The sequence below is a fragment of the Canis lupus genome, chromosome 21, assembly GCF_011100685.1.
Source record: "Canis lupus familiaris isolate Mischka breed German Shepherd chromosome 21, alternate assembly UU_Cfam_GSD_1.0, whole genome shotgun sequence".
NCBI lineage: Eukaryota > Metazoa > Chordata > Mammalia > Carnivora > Canidae > Canis > Canis lupus.
This window is the reverse complement of record NC_049242.1, coordinates 10,152,821-10,164,192: the sequence shown is the minus strand read 5'-3', so window position 1 is coordinate 10,164,192 and position 11,372 is coordinate 10,152,821. Positions and strand designations below refer to the sequence as shown.

Here is an 11,372-nt window from a genome sequence, read left to right as displayed (position 1 = left end):
GAACACTTTAAGCTTATATTCTTCCTGTTGCATAATAATGGCTAACCGTTAGTCTGAGTGTTTCAGCGTGAAGAAGAACATAATCAGCTTTTTTATTCCTCTCCTGCCTTTTTCCTAGGATCAGGGATGGGGAAATGGGCAGAGGTCATTTTACTTAATTAATACTCTTGTAATCCTCTTGGCTTTCAGTGAGATGGGTATAGCCAGCATCTAAATGGTGGCTCTTTCATGTGCAACATCTGCAAGATCACTGGGGATTTTGGAGAAGGTTTTCCCACTGGACGTTTCATAATGTGGATCGACTCTCTTCACACTTTCCTTCTCTATCCTTAGAGACCTATTATTATATTATGATATAAAGAATAGATTCTGTTTGTGTAATATAACTATTATTTATTTCAGTGGTTGAAAGGATTGTAGTTCATATCTTTTTCATTGACATACAAGACCTAATAGTATATGTACATCTATGGCAAAAAGAGATTAAATTCATACATAGTTCCTACCTAAAACAATTTTTGTTAATATGTATTTTGTAGTGCTTAGCATGAAAATAACTTTCCTCTTCTCTCAAATAGAGCCTACTTCTAAAGAGACTAAGCTAAAAATATTTCTTTCATTTAAAGACAAATCCTTTACTTTGAATAATAAAATATGATAGCTTATTAAAAATTTGGTTTGTTAAATCTGATTGAAGATTCAGTCCAAAGCCATTTTGAAAGCTAGGATTTTAATTTGCATGTTATGGTTTTTTATTATGTATTTATTTTATGCAGCTGTCTTTCAATTTTGTGACATAGTTAAGCAATTGTTGATAGGTGTGTTGAATTTAGTAAGATTGCCTTCTTTACTTAAATGATCTGTTTTCGTCGAGCTGCCAGTAAAAGATGATCTCACACTTTTTGACATATTATTAGTGATGGTTGTTAAAGGAATATTGATATTTCCTTATGCTGTTTATTTTGTTTCTTCATATATCATACTGACCTTATTTATTCTGTCCTTTGCACATTTTTTGTTTTCTTTGAGAAGGACACAGAATAAATGTTCATAAAATCAGTTATGGGTTATGAGGAAAAATCCAAATATGAGTTAGCTGCTTTACAACTATCAGAATTTCTCTTCTAAAAATATAAAAATTAAAATTAAAAATCCTCCATTTGGGTCAAAATTTTCTCTTATTCATGGCCACTATTTATTTTGTCTTTGAATCATTATATACTTACATAATACTCTTAAATTTTTTCTAATATTTTATTGTTATAACAATTGTTACATCCTTTAACTGAATATTTTCCAAATTTTTAATCAACTTAGTGACATCTTGAAATCATTTAATTTACTCATTCATCCTTCTTTTTCACATTTTTTCCTAAACACCTGTCATGTGCCAGGATTGAACTAGATCCTAAAAATGTGCTGGTAAGCAAGGGACATGTCTTTGCCCTCGTGAAACTTCTAGTCTGATTGTGGAGATAGAAAAAGAAAAAAAAAAGTAGTGCATACATAAACTAGAACATTAGACATTTTGATGAGTATCTGAAGAGAATAAGCACAGGGCTTTTACAGCACTTAGTACGTCCTAAGTTTGTATGATAAACTCACCAATCATTTGATAACAAGTGTACAATACATACATACATTCTCACTCCCCTAATATATCACTATAGTTTACTTAATTTAAAAATATTCAAATATAGCTTTTCAATTATGACAGCTATATTATTTAAAAAGTATGCCAGAAGCATCAGTATCACCTGTCTTGTTAGAAATACACATTTTCAGGTCCCACCTCAGACCTATGGATTCAGATACTCTGGGGTGGTGCTCAGAAATCTGGGTTTCAACAAGTCGTCCAGTTGACTCTGTTGCACATGCATGCTAACAGTTGAGAAATACTAATTTAAAGTTTTTCTGGAAAGCCTTCCTAAACACAGATGAATCTATATAGATAGACTTCCTATGTATATTTCTAACACATGGTCAGCACACTATAGCCCTCAGACAAAAACCAGCCTGCAGCTTGTTTTCTGTAATAAAAGTTATTGGAATACAATCGTATCCATTTGTTTATGTACTGTTTATGGCTCTTTAAAGCTAAGGCAGAATGCTAATGGTTCTCCAAACCCTAAAATATTTACTATCTGCTTCTTCACAGAAAAAAAAGAAAGTCTGCTTCCTACTCTAGTACTATAGCATAGCACTTGTTAAACTGAATTACCATTAGCTTTTTACTTACTATTCTTTTATTGCCAACACTTTTCTGAATTCTGGGATGCATTCGCAAAAAAAGAAAAGTTTCCATCCTTATAGAGCTTGCATTCTGGGGTGGGTGGAATAGACTGAAAAAAATAAATATAATTTCCTTTAATCAACAACAGATTTAGAATTGTGTATTGTTCACTATGGTGCCTAGCCTGGTATCTGGTCCACACTGGATGTTCAATAGCTGTCTATCAAATAATGAATTACCAATAAGTGAATGAAAGAATGCCACACAGTGACAGGGAGCACCTCTCTGTTTGTGCATGAGCATCAAGAATGTACATGAACTGTCTTGGAATTATTTGTCTCTTCCTATTCATAACTGATATCCTGAGATTCTACACTCAGTGAGCCTCAATCCTCATTTGGTGTTTCAAATGGCCCAAAAAGTGTTACAGGATTCAGATAGTATTAAAAAACACAATTTTAAAAATTAAACTAATATATCCTTTTAGGAGAGTAAGCAAGGGTTCATATATGTGACAAGTATAGTGAGTCATGACCCATTTCTGCAACTCCAAGAGTTGGGAATCATCACATTCTGCCTTGCAATAGTATTTTAAAACATAGCCTATCTATATGATATGAAACAATACTTTGGGTCGTGGTTGAGTAGTTTATCATACAAAGCACCAGGATAGCATATGCAAGATTATCTGTATTGAGAGTGTATCAATTTTACTTTATGTTGTTTATATCAAGAATAAATCTCAAATAAATACCAATTATATATGAATCATACTGTTTGTAAAAATTCTGATTCAGTACATCTACTTTGTTCATAGGCAAATTCCATCTGATTTGGTCAAATAAGAAGGAATTTTATTTTACTTTATCTGTAAAAGGAGATGATGAAAACTGCTACAAAAGTAAATGAGGAGCTTTAAGTAATTACTGATTTTCAGATGGAAATAAGAAAGAAAGCTGAAGATTTGAAATCAACTAACTGCCTATCATAATGAAACTAGTACAGATACCTAGCCAATGAAGGTGCCAGATTATTCATAAATTAAAATGCTGACTCTGATTTATTTTACTATTAAATAGAATTGAGGTGATGCCCAATGTGTTTTCTAAGTGACCATTTCTAATTATGCAACTAGATAATCAGCCTAGTCACAAAAAGGCTCCAGCAGCAACATACAGACCCTGGTGTAAGGGGCCTAGGGAGATTCAGTGGCTTGGTCCCTAATCAAGCACATGAGTATTCAGCACCAAGTTGTACATATAAAGTGCTTAGCACAATACTTGGGACACAGTAAACACTAAGTAAATGATTGCTATTCTTATTAACCAGAATCTGAAAAGTGACTTTAGAGAGGGACATGTCCTCTGATTCATAGGTGATACACATCATATCTAGAGGCCGTCTCTTCCTCCAGCAAGAAAAGATTCATGGAAGTGATATCATTTGAGGTAAGTCATGAATAATAGTTAATATTCAAGAAGTAGAAATGGGAAGGAGTTCATAGACAGCGGCATGCTAACTGCATGTTTCTGCAGCCCTCGGCCTTCCCTTACAATTACTCATCCTGAATGGAGCACCTTCCAAAGACAAGTGAGCCTGCAAGGGAGAGAACCAGGCTTTGGCTTTGCTGAGGTCCTGGCATAAGGCACATTTATAGGACTTTACTATTATTATCTGGACCTGCATTGATCTTGCATCCTAGAGAGAAGGTATCTTGGACAAATTAGAGCTTTATGCTTCCTGAAAAGAGGTTTGGTCCACTGAGTGGAGCACTAAGAAGAGAGCTAGCATCTGTCCATCCACATTTGTGGTCCTTCAGGAATCTACTCATCCCTAAGATCCCTAAGTAGTTCCCCAAAAGCTGAAAAGTTTGGGAGAGTTCTCTTTATCTCTTTAACTAAAAAGACATTAAGCTTTAATGGGAGTAGAGGAGTTTTCTCCCAAGGATTCCATCGGTGACCAGAAAGTTTGAAGCTGGTACATCTCCTGCTCATAGGGCCAGAGATGGCATATTCCCCACCAACTGTGAAAATGGCATCACTTGAGGCTGGAAGCAATGGGAAAGGAATGCATTGGAGAAAGAGTGCTCTTGGAAAGTGATGGGTAACCACTAGTAAGAAGTAAAATTTCAGTAGAACTTTTTTTTTTTTAAGATTGTATTAATTTACTTGAGAGAGAGGAAGCACAGAGGGAGAGGGAGAAGCAGACCCCTACTGAGCACAGAGCCGGATGTAGAGCTTGATCCCAGGACACCGGAATCGCGACCTGAGCCAAAGGCAAACGCTTAACTGACTGAGCTACCCAGGTGCCTCTCAGTAGAACTTCTAAACTGACAAGAGAAAGAGATAATAATAATTCGATCAAATAAAATACAAAAAATATGAAAAATTTAGACGAGAAAACAACAACATATAATGAATAGAGGCATTAGTGAATGAATTTTGCTATATCTAGGTTTTGGAAATTTATTCAGAATTAAGGAAAATTAATACAAGCTCTATAAGAGACTTCTAAAACACTTCTAAACAGAAGTGTTTTTAAAGACAAAAGGGAAATGGGTGGAGGTGCACCATACTAACTAAAATGAAAGAAAAGCAAAGCTGGTATCAGACAAGTTAAGAATTTGGGGTTAAATGGGATAAAAAGAACATTGTATAATAATAAACAATAAATGATAAATGCAATTCCTGATAAAGAAGTAACAGTATAAACTTGTCAAACAACATAGCAGCTGATTATACAAAGGAAATGTATTAGAAACATGAGGAGAATTTAAGGAGATTAAAAAATACAAATTAAGATATTTTGGTTACATAGATTATGTCAAATCAAGTAAACAAAAGAAATTTAATAACATAATCACACTTCAGTGTGTATGTGTGTAGGGGAAGGGACAAAAGAGTGGGGGGAGAGAAAGAATACAGAGAACTTTGCATTTCACAAATGGGCAAAATAGCTATATTTATTATTTTTAAAATCTGTCTTCTGCTGCTGACAAAGAATAAATGAAAACATTTTAAAGTAGAGATTTTACAGATTACATTCTAGGACAGTTAATCTAATAATCTAGAAGTTCTGAAAAATTAGTTACTTGGAATTTAAGAAACAGTCTTTTAACCCTTATACGCAACATAAATTCAAAAGTGAAATTACAAACTATCTAGAAATTCATGAAAGGAATACTCTTTACACTAAAACCCATAGGACACAGCTAACACTATTCTCATAGAAAATTTTACATCTTTAATGGCTTTGTTATTAAAGAAGAAAGACAAAAAATACAGAACTTAGTATTATCTTGAAAAATCAGACAAAAAAAAAGAAAAATCAGACAAAACAAAATATGCTAAAACGAAGTAGTGGAAATAATACATAAAACTATAATCTGAGAAAATAAGATTGAAAAAAGTATTAATAAATCTGAAAACTGATTCTTGAAAAAGATCAATAATATAAATTGTGAGGTCAATTAAGAAGAAAGGGAAGCAAAAAATATATATCAGGATGAAAATGGAGATATAATCCAGGTACAAGTGAGATTTAAAAAATTATAAGAATAACCTATTTTAAAACCTAGATTATGTAGATGTTTTCCTAGCAAAAGATAAATTACCAACGTAGACTCATGAATAAGCATAAAAGTTGAGAAATCAATCATTGTAAAATAGACTGGAAAGAAGATTTAAAATGTATCTCTAAATGAGGAACCATGAGCAAAGAGTTTCAAAAATGAGTTTATCTAATTTTTAGAAGATAGTTTTAATTTATTTAAATTACATTAAGAAAATTAGGGAGCTCCTAAATTTATTTTATAAAACAAAATAATATTAATATCAAAAAATGATAAAAATCATACAAAGAAAGTATACTTTAATGATACTTTATAGGATGCAAGCAAAGTATTATCAATTGGACTTTAGAAGTGAGATATTCACAGATAGGATTGTAGGAATATGAGGGTGAGTACAAAATAGGAAAAACACATTTCATGATACCAAGAGAACAATGGAGAAAACCAAATTAATATAGCCCTAGATCCTAAAAGTTATGATGAAAAATATTCTTAATAAACCCTGACTAAAATAAGAAAGAAATTACTTCAATAGGCTAGTTTTTACTTATGAACAATGAAAAGCCCATTTTATTATTATTTAAATTTTAAAAATACATATTAGCAAATGTAATAAGAAAAAACATTAATTCTAATACTGGAAAAGAAGAATGAGATTATCCATGTTTTTGCTAAAAATTGAAACCAGAGAAAGTCTTCTAGTCACTTTGAGGGAAATTTTCTAAGTGGCCATGTACCTTTTAAATGTACAATCACCGATACATTTTCATTATATTTGATATAAGTAGCTATAAATGGAAATAGAGTTAGCCTATTTGAAATAGCAACAAAAACTACAAAATAATTAGGAATAATCTTAAGAAGAGCAGTATGAGGAGGAAAAGTACATTTTTAAATTTGATTACAGAAAAATTGGAAAGAATTTCAATAAAGATACTATGAGTGAAGTCAAGTACATGCTTGATTAGAAGAAAACCTCAGTGTACATAAAAAACAAAGCATTAAAATTTACACTATATATTCAGATCTTACATTTGACAAACAACAATAAAAATACATAAAGGATTGGTTAAACACACAAACCATGGAAGCTCAAATTCAAATGACCAATAACCAGAAAAAAAGATTCTCAGACTCACTAATAGGAAAATGCATATGAAAAACAATCCTGAAATATCTTTCACAAGTCATATTGGCAAACAAATCACCTAGAGACTAGACCACAGCAGGGTCTTTCTTCAGATGAGCTCCCAGAATTTTCTCTACCCATCAGCCAGGCCAGAGGAACCATTTTACCATCAAAGGTGTGGAGACTGCACTTGGAAAGTTCTATTTCCTGGATATTTCTAGCAACTTGCCACACAACACTGAGTATCTAGGAATGATTAGGTAGCTGAGTTCGAGTGCCTTTATTGTTCATTACCTATCTACAGGCTTCATAGTTCCTATGAGAGTGAATATATTAATCTTGTGGACAGAAATAATCTTGCCAGTTAACTCAGTATAAATAAAAAAATTATCATTTGGAATTTTTAAAAAGATTATTTATTTATTTGAAGCAGCATGAGTGAGAGAGTGCATGAGCAGGGTGAGGGGCAGAGAGAGAGAGAGAGAAGCAGACTCCCTGCTGAGCAGGGAGCCCTACTGAGGCTCCATCCCAGGACCCTGGGATGGTGACCTGAGCTGAAGGCAGATGCTTAACCAGTTGAGCCACCCAAGTTGCCCTGGAATTCTTTTTTAACATAAGTTTCTTTGGGTTGAATTGTGTAAATCTGTCTACTGAAGCTCGATCCTTATAATAAAATTTAAAACCCTATGATCTGCAGTCCTGCCAACCCATCTCTGTTTCCTCTCTGATTTCATCTTTTGTCACTTTACCCCTCCTTCACTTTGCTCCATCTACAGTGTCTTCCTTGTTTACTTGGAATGTATGAAATTTAGTCTCAAGAGAAGGCATTTGCACTTGTTCCCTCCACCCGGAATGCTTATCCCTACTTCTTTCAGATTTCTTCACATGTACTTCCTTCTTATTGGAGAGATCATTACTGATTCCTTTTAAAAAAGTAATACTGCCTCACTTCACTCCTTTTTTGCCCCCAATTACTCTGCTTTATTATTCTATTCATATACGAATGGCCACAACTATATGAAAAGATGCTCAACAACACTAGTCATTTGTGACATATAACTGAAACCTGAACGAAATACTATTATTCACTCATTAGAATGGCTATCATCAGAGATAACAAGTGTTGACCAGAATGTGGAGAAACTGGGCAGCCTGGGTGGCGTAGCAGTTTAGTGCTAGCTTCAGCCCTGCACGGGATCCTGAAGACCTGAGATGGAGTTCCACATCGAGCTCCCTGCAGGGAGCCTGCTTCTCCCTCTGCCTGTGTCTCTGCCTCTCTGTCTCTCATGAATAAATAAATAAAATCTTTTTTTAAAAATTAAAAAAAAAAGAACGTGGAGAAACTGGGACCCTCATACTGCTGGTAAGAATGTAAAATGCTACAGACACTTTGGAAAACAATTTGGCATAACATTGAAAAGCTAAACAGAAACTTATCATAGGATTTCAAGATTCTACTCGTAAGAATATACCCAAGAGAAATGAAAAAAATATGTTCATACAAAGACTTGTATGCACATGGTAGAGCAACATTATTCAAAATAGTAAAAAACTTGAAACAATACACTATCCAATTGCTGAATGGATTTAAAAATTATGGTACACTCATACGATGGAATATTATTTAACAATAAAAAGCAATGAAGTACTGGTAATTGCTACAACGTGGATGAACCTCAGAAATATTATGCTAAGTAAAAGAAGCCAGATGCTGAAGAATACGTAGTGATTCCATTTATGTGAAATGTCTAGATCAAATCTGTAGGCACAGAAATCAGATCAGTGGTTAACTGGGGCTGAAGGTGGATAAGAGGACTAACTAGAAACAGGATTGAGGGAAATTGGGCGGGGGTCAGTTAATGGAAATGTTCTAATACTGGAATATGATGGTTCCATAGCTCAATACACTTACTAATAATTGTATACTTTCAATGGATAAATTCTATGGAATGTAAACTATACCACAATAAAGATAAAACATACAGTATAATTTACAGGCAATAGTATGGTTGAGTTACAATCTTCTTTCTTGCATTAAAATGTTATTTGGTTCAATTGTTCTTTTCGCACAAAAGTCCCCATTTTTTTTTCTGGGTGTTTATGAATATTGGATACCATCTATGCCACTGGAGAATTCTAATTATCAAAAAGTTCTGGGAATGCTCACCTGGTAGTTCTGAATTTATATTTACATGACATGTACGTACCAGTTTAAACAATTTGGGGAAATATGAAATAATGTTGGATTAAGTATGTTCACTTATTCATTTAGTCTTCCATTGCTGAATATATATTTATTGAGTTTCTATTTTGTGCAATAGAGGCATACAATGTCAAAAGCTAGAGGAGGGATAATCTTACTGACTTCAGCTTCCATAAATAATGAAATTGAGGCCCAGAGAAGTCAAATTACTTGCCTAGTACAAAAATTCTCAAATGACAAAGCCAGGGCAGGTTCTCTTTTTTCCCATTCTCCCTACTACACTTATGCTAATGAGGAATTCATAAGAATTTACTAGAAACTTAACAAACTAGTAGATTAAAAAAATCACTTTACTGCCATCATTTTAGGATTAACACATATGTTGCATGGTCAACATCTGTTCCATTCAGGACACACTAGCTTTGAGGAGGTAAGGGGCTATAGGAAATTTGCTACTGACAGTCAAATTTGTCTTTTCATATTCAAAATGAAAAGCATTCAGACCTTATCATGTGCTCATCCAGATTTGCTTACAATGTAATTTCATCCTTGTTAGCTATAAATATTATTGAAAGGAATTGAAACTGACAAACTTCCTCAGTGATAGTTTACGAAATTAGATTAAATATTTATTGATTAGCAAACCAAACTTTATGCAGAATTTCAAAGTAAATCATTCAAAAAGTCTTAGAACTAATAAATGTAAATCTTCCAATTCATACATTCTATGCTTTAACATGTGAGGAGATAAAAGCCTGGTGCATCTCACAAAGCACAAAACTAAAAAGAATTTTTTTCTACTGTTGCAGATCAACAATTTCCATGTTTTTACTGAGCTGAGGGAAGCAGGAGGGAGAGGGGACTATTCAACATAAATCAGACAACAGTAAGGCAGGAGTACACATTAATAGAGCGAGCTTTTTTCTGTTTTAAGTACATTTAACGTACATTACAAATAACATGTAATTGGTCAAAGGTATTTAAATATTGTATTCACAGTAACTGAATTAATTCCAGGGTAGATTTTAGTTATGGGAAGAAGGAGAGTAAATTTTTTAAGAAAGCAATTCAAACTTTTTATGATCTATCTTATTTTAAAAAACTTGCTCTGATTTCAGATGGCTGATTCCTTTTACTAAGGAACAAGAAAAATGCTGACTGTTGGCTATTGACAACACCTGTTCCCTCATTTTGGCAAGATTATAACCCTTTAAAACTTTTAATCATTGTCATCTTTGAGTGAATCACCTCTAGAAATTATATTGATGTCAAAATTGATATCAAGCTTCTAAAATATATTCAATGTAAAAAAACCTTACTATGGGATGCCTGGGTGGCTCAGTGGTTGGGTGTCTGCCTTTGGCTCAGGGCGTGATCTCAGAATCCGGGATCCAGTTCTGCATTGGGCTCCCTGTGGGGAGCCTGCTTCTCCCTCTCCCTCTGCCTGTGTCTCTGCCTCTCTCTCTATGTGTCTCTCATGAAGAAATAAATAAAATCTTTAAAACAAAACAAAACAAAAACCTCAAAAAACCTTACTATGGAAATTATAGAGAAGGTTGTGATTGAAAATATTAAGCTTATATATACTTGTGCATTCATTTATTTAGAAAATATCAACTAAATATCCATAAAAATGCTAGGATCCTACCAGGTGTTAGAGATACAATAATTAAACATTTTAATTAAATAATTAATAATTAATAATTAAACATTTTAATCATTTCCTGCTCTAATGAAGCTTAAAATATCAGATTGGTAAATTGGCAATTATAATATAGTAAGATAATTGATCAGTCCTCAGCTAACCAAACAAGATGAATTTTGTGCTCTTTACTGTCGAGTCCATTAAAAAAATGTTAAGAGTCTTGCTTTATGGATGTCATTTTTACTATTTATTACATGGATAAGGAAAAAAAATACTTGTGGTAGATTTCACTTCCCAAAAATATTCAAAGCAATATTTCTGGTCTTGCATGCTCTTATAATTCTTGTTTTATCACCATCAAGCCTATGGATTGGGTTGCCAGAATGGCTCAGTCAGTTGGGTACCTGAGTCTCGATTTTGGCCCAGGTCATGATCTCAAAGTCTTGAGATTGAGCCCAGTGTCAGACTGGGCATGGAGCCTGCTTGGGAATCTCTCTCCCTCTGTACCTCACTCCCACCCACCCTCCCCCTTCCCAGATTTGCATGTGAACTCTCTCAATCTCTCTCTCTTAAAAGAAAAAAAAAAAAAAG

The 11,372-nt window shown here is 33.6% G+C and overlaps 1 long non-coding RNA gene across 5 annotated transcripts in view; it reads left to right on the top strand.

Moving 5' to 3' along the window:
- LOC111091492 overlaps positions 1–11,372 on the top strand; it is a 71,772-nt gene that overhangs the window by 50,982 nt on the left and 9,418 nt on the right. Inside the window, exons 7-8 of one of the 5 annotated variants that reach the window (XR_005375508.1) lie at positions 3,609–3,681; positions 10,255–10,497. The exons of 1 other annotated variant lie outside the window; for it this stretch is intronic. This is a non-coding gene — a long non-coding RNA (uncharacterized LOC111091492). Of the gene's footprint in view, positions 1–189; positions 2,910–3,050; positions 3,492–3,608; positions 3,682–10,254; positions 10,498–11,372 lie in introns of those variants that run through there. 3 more of the 5 variants (XR_005375512.1, XR_005375511.1, XR_005375515.1) reach the window with 3 other exon arrangements.